The sequence below is a fragment of the Sinohyriopsis cumingii genome, unplaced genomic scaffold (genome assembly GCF_028554795.1).
Source record: "Sinohyriopsis cumingii isolate HCF-2022 unplaced genomic scaffold, ASM2855479v2 utg001707l, whole genome shotgun sequence".
Lineage (NCBI taxonomy): Eukaryota > Metazoa > Mollusca > Bivalvia > Unionida > Unionidae > Sinohyriopsis > Sinohyriopsis cumingii.
In genome coordinates this window covers 59,477-71,845 of record NW_028316036.1, presented here as the reverse complement: position 1 = coordinate 71,845, position 12,369 = coordinate 59,477, and positions in this window count along the sequence as shown.

The window sequence follows — 12,369 nt, the reverse complement described above, 5'->3', positions numbered from 1 at the left end:
TGAATTCCTTCTAATAAAAAAAATCCATTTACGGAAATCACGTGTTTCGGGTTTTACTATTTTAAGACGTCGGCTGGAAATTCCAGTATAATGAAACTGTTGATACGAGAAGATACTCTAAATTTCTGACATTTCGATACAGATTTATGTTGTTTGCAATCATGGAAAGAAATCGTTTTAAGTATTTGCAATTTATTCATCTGTAGTCTAACTTTAGAGAGACTTAAGAAAGTAACGGATGCCATTGAAGCACAATTTGTGCAATTGTGAGATGAAATCTAACTTGCGTACATACGTAATACAAGCTCGCCGGCATAGTGAATATGTTTGCTTGTGACCAGGGTCATTTTCGAACCCTCTTCATCCCGCTTGTCGATGGATTTTCCACACAGATATATGTGTGTATGACCACTCTCCTAGGGAGAAATATTTCTTGTATAGTAACCTCAACGTGCCAGATTTGAACTCTTTTCCGATATGTTACGGACCCACGACCCCATATTGCAGGTACGGCATTAGCGGCAATTACTATCTTAATGATACTAAGTACCAGGCCGTATCGAATTACTTTCATCACATCACACATCAGAGCCGCTTCAAGATTGGGAAAAAAACCCCACAAAATAATTTGACCTTTCTTAAGAATATTGATTGATTGATTGATTGCTTGATTTTAGTATGTGGGTGTGGGTGATATAAGTATGACCAATTCGGATTCTTGCAATGACTATCTCCTCCCTACGAATGGTTCTGAAGGAAGGAGTCCATTCTCCTAGAGTTGGCTTGATTGCATGAAGTTTGTTATTCACGGCATCATTCCATGATGCCTGCCACATCTGACGTAAGAGCTTTCTGATACAAGGTTTAAAATCAGTATACGGTATTTTAAAATCAGATGGATCTAAAGTAAAGGCCATTTTAGCAGCGCGATCAGCTTTTTCGTTACTTTAATACCAATATGGCTAGGTAACCAGCAATATGTTATCTCGTGGGAGACACTCATCTCGGTTTTTTTGACGAGTATGTTTTTCAATAATGGATTCTCCAGTTTTCTATTGTGTAATGACTGAAGTACTGTTAGTGAGTCAGAGAAGATAATACTTTTTAAAATACGTTTGCTTGTTATATGTTGCAGAGCAAGGTCTATTGCTCTGATTTCGGCTGAAAAAATCGATGTTCCATTTGGTAAGCGAACTTGCGTTGTGTGATTTCCACAAAGAAAGGCTGCAGCAGCCTTTTCCTCATCCTTTGATCCATCAGTGTAAATTCTGGTGTTTCGGAGATGGACGTTTTCTGGATGTTAGAAAGATCAATTTTTGTACTGTCAAGGCTGGATGATATTCTAATGCCAAAGGAAGGTACGGCATTTGGTTTATTTTCGCACAAGGTTTTGTAGGTTTTGAAAAACAGCCGAAAAAGCAGGATTCTGAGGGTTTGATTTTAATTTGAGAGCATACTGCGCGGAAAGCATTTCTCTACGGTGCGATAATGGTGGTTCGTTCGCTTCAGTTAATAGGCTTTCACAATGGGATGTTTTAAATGCTCCCAGAGCCAGTCTTATTCCCTAATGATGAATTGGATCGAGCATTTTCAAATATGATTTTCTGGCTGAACCATACACAACTCAACCATAGTCCAGTTTGGACCGTATAAACGTTTTATATAAATTGAGTATGACTTTTCTATCAGCACCCCAGTCAGTGTGCACTACTACTTTAAGTAGGTCAAGTGCTTTTGAGCATTTAGCTTTCAAATTCTTTAGGTGTGGAATAAAAGTCAGTCTTCTGTCAAAGATAATACCTAAAAATTTTGCTTCCTCAACAACTGGAATAGGTGTTCCGTCCAGCGTAAGGTGAGGTTCATCGTGATGTCTTCGTAACTGACAGAAATGCATGCATACTGTTTTGGACTTCGAGAATTTGAAACCGTTTGCACTGGCCCAATTTTGAATCTTGTTTATATTTTGCTGAAGTTGTCTTTCAATTGTATGCATGTGCTTCGATCGATAACATATGAGAAAATCATCAATATATAGCGAGCAATCCACACCAGGAGTCAAGCACTTGGTGATGCTATTAATTTTGATATTAAAAAGTGTTACAGATAAAATACTGCCCTGGGGCACACCCATCTCTTGCTCGTGCAGATCTGAGAGAGTAGAGCCCATTCGTACCTTGAATTCTCTGTCTGAGAGAAAGTTGGATATGAAAGAGGGCAGACGGCCTTTTAGACCTAGATCGTGCAGGTCATTTAGTATCCCTTACTTCTATGTCGTGTCATAGGCCTTTTCTAAATCAACGAAAACCGCTACTAAGTGTTCTTTCTTGATAAATGCATCTCGAATAAATGTTTCTAGTCTAACCAGATGATCGTTGGTGCTCCGGCCATATCGAAAGCCACTTTGGAAAGGCGATATTAAATTATTAGTTTCCAAGTACCAGACAAGCCGAGAATTGATCGATTGCTGTTAGGATCTGTTCTATCTTTACCGGGTTTGGGAACTGGCATTATTGTTGCCTCTTTCCAGATTTTAGGTACACTACCAGTAATCAATAAATTGTTGAAAATATCCAGAAGAGCTATTAATGAAGGTTCTGGGAGGTGTTTCAAAAACTGGTAATGTATTTCGTCTGGCCCAGTGGATGTATCGTGGGCCTTATTCAGAGATTTCTTCAGCTCATACAGTGTAAACGGTTGATTATAACTTTCTGAGTTATTCGATGTGAATTTCAACCGTGTCTTTTCTTTGTGAGTTTTTAATCTTCTGAATGCTTCTGAGTAATTAGAGGATGAGGAATTTTTTGAGAAGCTATTAGCAAGTATGTTAACAATGTCATGTTTGGAATTGATATTCTTGTTGTTTACTTTGAGATGTAGAAAGGAATTGTATTTCCTATTTCCATTTATTTTGCGGATCTTGTCCCAAACTTTCTTTATAGAGGAACGAGAGTTTAGAGTGGAAACATATTTTTTCCATGATGTTCTTTTACTTTATTTAATCGTGCGGCGGGCATTGGCCCGAACAATACGGTACTTAGTTAAATTTTCGGGCGTTGGACGATTATTGAAATTTTTCAGTGCTTCTCGGCGTTGTCTAATGGCCTCTTTACATTCTTTTGTGAACCATGGTTTTGAGAGTTTTTTACCGTTTGGTGAGGACTTGGGAATGGATTCTTCTGCAATGTCGATTAAAACAGAAGTAAAATATTGAAAAGGGTTACTGTCGTTTAAGACAGTATCCCTGTTAAGTTTAGTTGTACAAAGTGTTTCAAATTTGGCCCAGTCGGTCTTCTTTAAATTCCAATGTGGAACTGCTTCGTCAGTTGTAACGTTGGTATTGTTAAGAGAGATTGGAAAGTGATCACTGCTGTGAAGGTCATCAGCGACCTTCCATTCATAGTCCAAAAGCAGCGATGGGGTACAAATTGTCAAATCAATACACGTGTATGTACCTGTTCCTGGGTGTAAATATGTCGGTGATTTGGTATTATATAGACATAAATCGTGTCTGGAAATGAAGTCTTCTATTTTGTGACCTCTGTCACTTATGTGATTTGAACCCTATAAAATGTTATGAGCATTAAAATCCCTGAGTAGAACAAAGGGTGCAGAGAGTTATTGAACAAGGCTGTCTAATTCATTTGTTACTAGGTTGGTGTTTGGTGGTATGTAGATAGAACTAAAGGTAATCACCCGATGCAGAGTGACGCTCACAGCAATCGCTTGTAAATTTGTGTTTAGAGGGATGACGCTATGAGGGCTCTGTTGTTCACAATAACAGAGACTCCTCCCGAGGTCCTGTCAACATTATGAGAGTAGTTGTTAAACAGGGAGTAGTTTTTAAGTGTGATGTTATCTGTATCTTTCAAAAATGTTTCCTGAAGACATAGTACTGCAGGATCATGTTCGTTTAAAAGCAGTAGAATATCATTGTAGTTGGCTTTAAGTCCTCTACAGTTCCATTGTATGATGGTGTTCTTCATTACAAGTTTATATTGAAGATTCTGGAGCTAGGTTAAAACTTTCGCGGAGGCAATCTGTTTGGTTATTTATCTGGAGGAAGTACGGGGGTACATTTTTTGTTGTTAGGTCTGGAGCCACCTTGAGGACATGGAGCAGATTCTTCTGCATCCATATCCTCAAAGTCTCCAAACCTATTGTGCAGTTTTATCGGGTCATCAGACCCTTTTTGCTGCCTATTTGTTGTCGACTTTTTTACTGTTTGGTGATCTTGGTGGTGGAGGATTGCTGAATGTTGTTTGCGTCGATGTTGAGTTTTTCTGGGGTTTGTAATGCGGAATGTTCGAGACGGAAGGGGATTCAGGTGGTCTGTTTGGGTTTTGGGCGTCTTCCGTTGCTTTTTGGTTGCTCTTCACTATTGTTGAGAAGGATGGGCCGGGGAGTGATGTTCTAGCTTGTACAAGCTTCCTGGCCTCTGGATACGGGATGTTGGATGTGTATTTAACCCTTTGGATTTCCTTCTCCTGTTTCCATGTATCGCAATGTTTTGAATTTGCATGGTGTTCCTTGCCGCAGTTGACGCAATGCGGAGTGGCTTTGCACTCGGATTCCCGATGAGAAGGGTCTCCACATCGTCCACATACTTGGTTTCTGGAACAGCGGTCTTCATGATGACCGTATTTTTGACATTTGTAGCATCGGAGGAGATTTGGTATGTATACCTCAACCTTAACTAGTAGGAACCCAACTTTGACAACTTTAGGTACCGTTGGTCTGTTGAAGGTGATTATAATGGTGTTGGTGTCCTGCAGATCGTTGTTTCGTTTGATACGAATCCTACGAACTGCAGTGACACCTTCACTTTTCATCCCCTCTACGATGTCTTTGTCGCTGACTCCAGCCAAGTCACGGCAACGAATGACGCCTTTTGATGTATTTAGAGATGTGTGTGCGAAACAAGTCACTGGGATGTCATGAAATACCTTAATGTTTTGAATGTTCTCAGTGTGTGCTTTACGTTCGCACTCCACAAGCAGACCACCTGATTTAATCTTTTCAATGCTTTTTGGTTTGCCGACTAATCCAAGTATAGTCTTTTCGATTATAAATGGTGATAGTGCGGCTAGGGGTTTGGTTTCATCTTTTGATTTGATGACCATGAAGCGAGGAAAGGATTCCACACTACATGGTTCATCATCTGAGTCAGTTCCCTTTTTGGTATGCTTATTTTGATTTTTTTGATTTTTCCATCTTGGCTTGAATAAAAATTCAGCACCCGTGCTCCCCAAGGAGCCCAACAAGTGGATACTTTTCAAGTGCCAAGGATACACAGATGCCATACTCAGTTGATAAAATTACCTTTGGTTGACCCTGAAGTCGCCAATTTCTAAGGTCGGTAAAATTACCCCCCGATTGACCCGTTAAGCCACCCCCTTCTAGGAAGCGTTCTAAGACTTGGAAAAGGGAAGATAAAGGAATAGAATATAGGGGCAACGGTGGTATCAAGAGAGATACAAGGAGACAGATAAAGAAGGTGAGAGGGTAAAAAAAGACTTCCTAGGGCTCGGCGTGACCAGCCGATTTGTCTAAACCGGGCCCAGTAGAGGCCAAAGTAGTGTATTCCATGGAAAGCCTCTGCTCAACTACCAGGATCCTTTCCTCCCCCGACACGGGACGCAACCCACGGCAAACAGGTTGCCTCTACTTAGTCGCCTTTTACGACACGTAGCTTGGCACGTCGGGCCAATTCTACAACCCCGGACCGGTAGGGGGACTTAAGAATATTTTTTAACAAAATGTTCCTTTCTACCCTTCCATGAATATTGGTACTAACCCGTCAGAAACTTTACTCTGGAGTTATTTTGTGCGCAGATCTGGAAATAGTCTGGAGTCTATTGTGGTTTGGGTAAAAGGTCGCTCAAGGATTATTTCACCCTGTAACGCACATGCACTTCACAGAGTTTATATACTGTACATGTATTCGTTTACGCTGTCTTTCCCAGAATCACTTCTATATACGTATACAATCAAACGATCATTGGAATGATTGTTCAAACAGTTTGAAAAAAGTTTTGAATGATTCCTGATGGTTAGAACGGGCATTAACCCTTGCAAAAACTATAATGTTGCAAGCCTGTGCACATAACTAAGCAATATACAACATGAGATAGAAACAGAACAAACATGAAAATTCATAGTGGTTGGTTTATTTTAAAGGTCAAGTGTATATGATGCATTAGAGATTTGACATTAACCTGCTCAAATGCTTCAAAACCGAAATACATGCTTACTCCAGATCCTGCATAGTAGTATAATAATTTTTCGCAACAGTGATAACAGTATACTGTTATATGATTACTACTAAATAACCAACGGTGGGCTGGTGCAGCGTTTGAGACATTTCACAAAATGCTAAATTACATATGCCAGCATGAACAAATATACTTGTATTACCTAGCGTCGGGCGATTACTATGATGACTAATAGATGACTTTCAAGGGAAACGTTGAGTTGGTTTGGGATGGGTAGGTGTAATAGACTTTAAAATGGATGTTCCTCTTGGTAGAATTCCAGAGCTACTTTTAACCCTCACTCCCACCCCGAGGGAAAAAGACTAGCATCTTTTAACATTGGAGTCATTTTAGAGGAAATTCAGTCGTGTAGGTCTAGTCTGTATAAATGGTTCTGCTGTATGCATGTGTAGAATCGGCTCAGGGAAATCTACCCTGCGAGATCTGAGTAGAATTGATGCCCAACAGTTTCATAATTTGTTAAATGTACAATATAGGGTAATGTTCTGATAATAAAAATGAATAATATTAATAACGAGAAGAAGAAGAAGAGGGGAACTGTACAATGGCAGTATTAATGCTGCTAAAATAATTAAAAAAATGATCGCGATGATTATTTTGAATAATCTTATATTTTCAAGTATCACCATGGACAATATTATTTGAAGATCCGCGTGTCTAATTTCAGTAGAATAAATGACGTAAGAATATATTGTGTCATAAAAGTCGTCAGTATCCTCTCAGATATGGAGTTTCTCCGCAATTGTGTTAAATGGTCCTCACATAACCGGTATTAAACCGAATAATGTCCACCGCTTCCAGAATACCTAGTAATAATAGTCGCGGACTGAATAATATTATGCTGTTAATCAAGTACTTCTGTACTGGAAAAGATAGAAGTCATCGATCTACCGTAATGGTGTGAAGCATCGACCTCGGGACAATATGACATATCAAGGAGCAGCAGAGGGGCTGTACAGACCGAAACTTTTTGCACAATAAACCCCTCCAGGACACTATTCCTCGATAGAGGGCTTATTTCGACGAAATAAACCCTTCTATTCAGAATACAGGACAAAAAAAAATGTCCCCCGAAAACTCGAAGAGTTTCCAGGGACAAACTCGTTGAGTTTGCACTGACAACTTGGGTTACTTCAATAAATCTGAAACAGTTTCCGTGGCGGGGTCGTTATTGAAAAATCCATGGGTCGGGTCCATCCCCTCTGCTGCTCTGGGAAATGAGTTTCCAAGGAAAAACATTTTTATGTTAGCGGAATTAAATCATTGACAAATAAATAATGGCAAATATTGGAGAAGCACATACGACTAGATTAGCTCGAGAACGTCTCGAAGCAATTCAGAAATTTCTTCCTGTCCGTGATAGTGTCAGACAAAAATTACAACTAAGACAGCAAGCACGGGAAGGCTTTGCAGAGACTACGGAGGAATTATTTAAACCCGTGACCAAAGCTACTGAAAAATCCGCAGCTGTTACCAAAGAGGCTTTAATAGAGCAAAGGAAAATTTTACAGGATATTTCAGCTGGACTTAAACCCCCGCCTCCACCCGATGAAGTTGTTGTGTCAGTACCTGCTGGTAAGCGAGTAACAGGGAGAATTACTGACCCCGCCAAAAGATTTACGCCGGATTATATTGAACTTCTTAAAAATGTACCAGAAGAGAAATTACCTGAGACAATACTGTTAGGATTGATTAGAAGAGATGTGTCTTTAAACCCAGAACACGGTTCTATGACAGATGATAATTTTATCAAATATTCGTATCGTATACGTGAAAATAAAAAACAAATCAGCAGGGACGATACAAAATACGATAGACTTGTAGATGCTATACGTAAACTTGAAATTCCACCATCGCAACCTCAAGAAGAAAAATCACCGTTGCAACACACAGAACGACAACAATATCCTTCACGGCGAAGAGCAATAGATCCTGACCTAACTCCGTTAAGTGAATACGAGGCTGCATCTGAAGGAAGTCCGCGGGGCCAAAAATTCAAACAAACTAGGTCGCCGATAATTAGCTTAACAACATCTTCTGAAAGTTTGCCTCAAGACATTTTATCCCCAAGAATTGTACCATCAACAGGGGAGGGTTTAGGATCCGGTTTTATTGCCTGCCCTAATAATATCATCGATGATGTATCACGGTTGGAAGTTCTCATCGGAGGAAGACGTGCCGGAAACAATTCTCCGGAAATTATAAATGAAGCCGCAGATATCTGTCAGAGACTATTTCAGCGTGGCATCATGGATATCAGCATCTACCGGGGGCTCATTGATGAACTCGCAGACGGTTACCACAGCGACTAATAATTAAATTTGCTAGCAAATTCAGTTAGATAAACAATAATTAAATAAAATGATACTACACGATTCTTTTCGCAGACCAAGAAGTGTCAGAGTAGTAAACTCACGATTACCAGTATACGAGGTTGTTTACGGAGATGGAGTCGGTGATGTTGTTAGGGATTTAGTCACAAGAATCGCTCCGAAAGCTGGACCGTTAGCAAAACAATTCGCGATGAAAGCCGCTGATGTTGTCAAGGATAAAGCCATTGGCACTGTTGGTAGTCTTGCCGGGAAAGCATTTCAATCAATCAAGGATCGACTAGCACAGCTGATACGAAAAAAAAACCCAGTCGAGAGGTTGGTGCCAGTAAAACTACCATCCACTGAAGCTATGCCGGCAAATGTTAGTAGCGTAGTAAATAAGGCCGTAAATCAGAAATTAGCTGAGATCGCAACAGCAGGAATTACCTCCAAAGCGTTGCAAGATAGTGTAACTGCTAATTTGATAGCTGGTAGTGGTTTCCGGTGACGATAACATTTTAATTAGATCATCACAAATAATAATAATGTTTGCACGAAAATCCAATGACGCGTTTGATATGTCCAAACCAGTACTTAAAGATGATTCTGTACGTGATTTTCAATATTATTCTTATGAAGCACGTGATCCTAACCAACGCGGAAGAATTGAACTACAGGTCCAGGATACAAGTAGATACTTCTTGCCCGCTGAGGCCTTCATCGAAGTTGAAGGTAGGCTTTTAAAGAATGATAACACTAACTACGGAATCGGCGACCGAGTTGGATTTGTTAACAACGGCATCATGGCGTTATTTAAATCCGCTATTTACATGATAGATGGAAAAGAAATTGAAACAATTCATGATAACGTTGACGTTGCCACAACAATTCTCGGGTTGGCGAGATACTCGGATGATTACACCAGATCAGCCGGACCATCAATGATGTTTGCAAAGGATATAACCGACAGCCCCGAGAACAGGAATGTAACAATGAATAATGCCGGTGACGCAGTTGCATCGATGAACGAAAATTTTAATTTGGGTTTTGCAACACGTAGATCGATGTTAAGTGGAGATGAAGAGTTCTCAGGTGTGATTCCATTGTCTCACATCTTTGGATTCTGCAGAGATGTCCACAAGGTCATATTCGGTGCCAAACACACAGTTGTACTTGTGCGAAAACCTGATGATAATGACGCTATCTGGCGAGATGCTGCTGTTGCCCCTGGTCAGGTAATACTAACTAAACTGTGGTTGTGGATGCCAGTGTTGTCTCCGTCAATCACCGAAGAACAACGACTGTTGTCTTTCATGGACACGGGCGGTAAATCACTGCTATCCTGGAAAACAACAACCACAGACGTTATTCAGGGTGATAATGGTGGGTTGTTTACATGGCATATATCATCGCAACAAGGAGTATCAGCACCACGACATATTTTCATTGCATTTCAATACCGTGCTAGAACAGATAGCCAGGAAAGAAATCCAATGGTATTTGATACACTTGGAGTTTCTGAAGTTTCGTTGAGAATAAATGGGCATCAGGAGCCATCTGAGGATATATTAATAGATTTCGAACATCATCGTGTCGCACGCGCGTATCATCGTCTGATGTCATTTATGGGGCGCGACCTTAATGTAGACACTGGCCTGCAAATATCACAGCGAGACTTTATGAGTTTATATCCGATTTATTACTTTTCGCTGGAACATCTTGATCTGGTTAAACAATCTGTTGTCGACCTACATTTCCGAGCTCGTGTAGGTGTTCCTGCTGGTGGTTACAGAGCGATTGCTGTCATACTCTCCGATAAAGCAATGCTGCTTGAAGGTGTTGGCGGACGAATGAGGGTCATCGACGCTCCAATCGAGAATATGTAACGCAATTAAAATCAAACTTAGGATATAATGTCATACAGTCATGTTAATGTCACCTTGACTTCCGGTCAAACGAAGAAATTGCAATCAAAGAACGCAAGCACGTGCGGGACATCAATAACACTAAAACGAGATCAGATTACTGGTGGTCCAAACAAATTGTCGTTGACTAATACTCAGCTTAAACATTTTAATAAGGCACTAACAGCAAAAACCGGTGTCCGACTTGATTTCTCTGCTGCAGCTATCAAGGACATGACTAAAACCGGTGGAATATTTCCTCTTCTCGCAGCAATACCGGCGTTGATTGCCGCGGCAGCACCAGCCGTAGCAAAAGCCGCAGCACTCGGTGCAGTTGGAACTGCAGCTGGAATGGCACTAAAAAAGGCAACGGGAAAAGGATACAAGAAAAAAAAGGGACGCGGTCTAAGACTACCAGGAACTCCACCATCATGGTATCCAAAAAAATTCTAACGCCGTTGAGCAATTTTGATTTACTCGATGCTGTTAAAAAATTGCGTGTAAAACATTTCAGAGGCGTATTTATGCGAGATCAATTACCGCAACGACCGAATAATCCAGAAACTGGCATTATCAATCTCGACAACAAAGATGGTCCGGGAACTCACTGGGTTGCTTACGCGATCGATCCACGTGGAATTATCTATTTTGATTCGTACGGTTTAGCACCGCCAGTTGAGTTTCTCAAGTATGTCAGCAGATTTTCTAATGTTCCAGTGTGGCAGTCGACGTTACCAACACAAACATTAATTGATCCGCCCATTTGTGGGAGGGAGGTTTTAAATGTTCTTGATGCAATCTCAAGAAATCCAGCAACTCCTCCTCATAAAGTAGTGTATGAATATACCGCATCGAGAAATGCTAGCATTTGAAAAACAGCAATAAGAATAATGGTGGATATTTACGGAAGACCTTTCACACGAGGAGGTAAACCAAGCACAGATGCTGATCTCTCAAAATATGCGACCAAAGATGAAGTCGATAATCTTTTGAATATAGCTGGAGTTGACCCAGATGAAGTTGCTATTTTCCAAGACAGGCAAGGAAAACTAAGAACGAGCAACATTAAGTGGAATGATATAATTCGCAGAGTTCTTGGAGCTACCAAGGATAACTTCGTTGCATTTAGTGATGGCGGCCGGATCAAGGACTCGAATATATCAATCGCAAGCATCAAAGACAGTATTGATAAAGGTGTTGATAAATGTGTGAAAAAAGCCGGTGGCACGATGACAGGCGAACTCAGCATGAGAGGCAACAAAATAACCGCGTTAGCGAATCCCGAATCCGACCAGGATGCGTCAAACAAACAATACGTGGACATCGTCAACGGTAAACTAAATACGCTGCGTGCAGAGCATGATGTTCACGTGGGCGCGTTTACAAGATTTCGAAGAAACTTCGTAAAAACTGATGAGGTCGTGGATAAGTTCTTTGGGACTCCTCCAGTCGTCGATGTAAAACTCGCTGATGTAAAGACCGACATTAACACGATCAAACAAACACAGCAGGATATCGTATCGGGTATTCCTGATATCGTTAACAAAACCAGTTTGATTAAAGTTCCCACTGGAGTTACTCCGGGGCATATCACCAACATCGTATTCACGGTATCATCGGGATTCGCAACATGGTCACGACAAAATAACACTATCAAATATACAGCAACAGCCACCGGTGTTTACAGGTTGTCTGTGTTTTCAGCCGCTAAATTTGAAATCTTCACAACATATCCTTGGAGACATTCCACCGATAAGTATTCCGGGGTTTGCACTGTAATACTAAACAGCGGAACCGAGGAAACATTTATGCTTGAAGCCGAGGACGATAGTTTAACAGCAACATCTTACTGGTTTTGTTTGGAATTCGTCGCTGCAACGC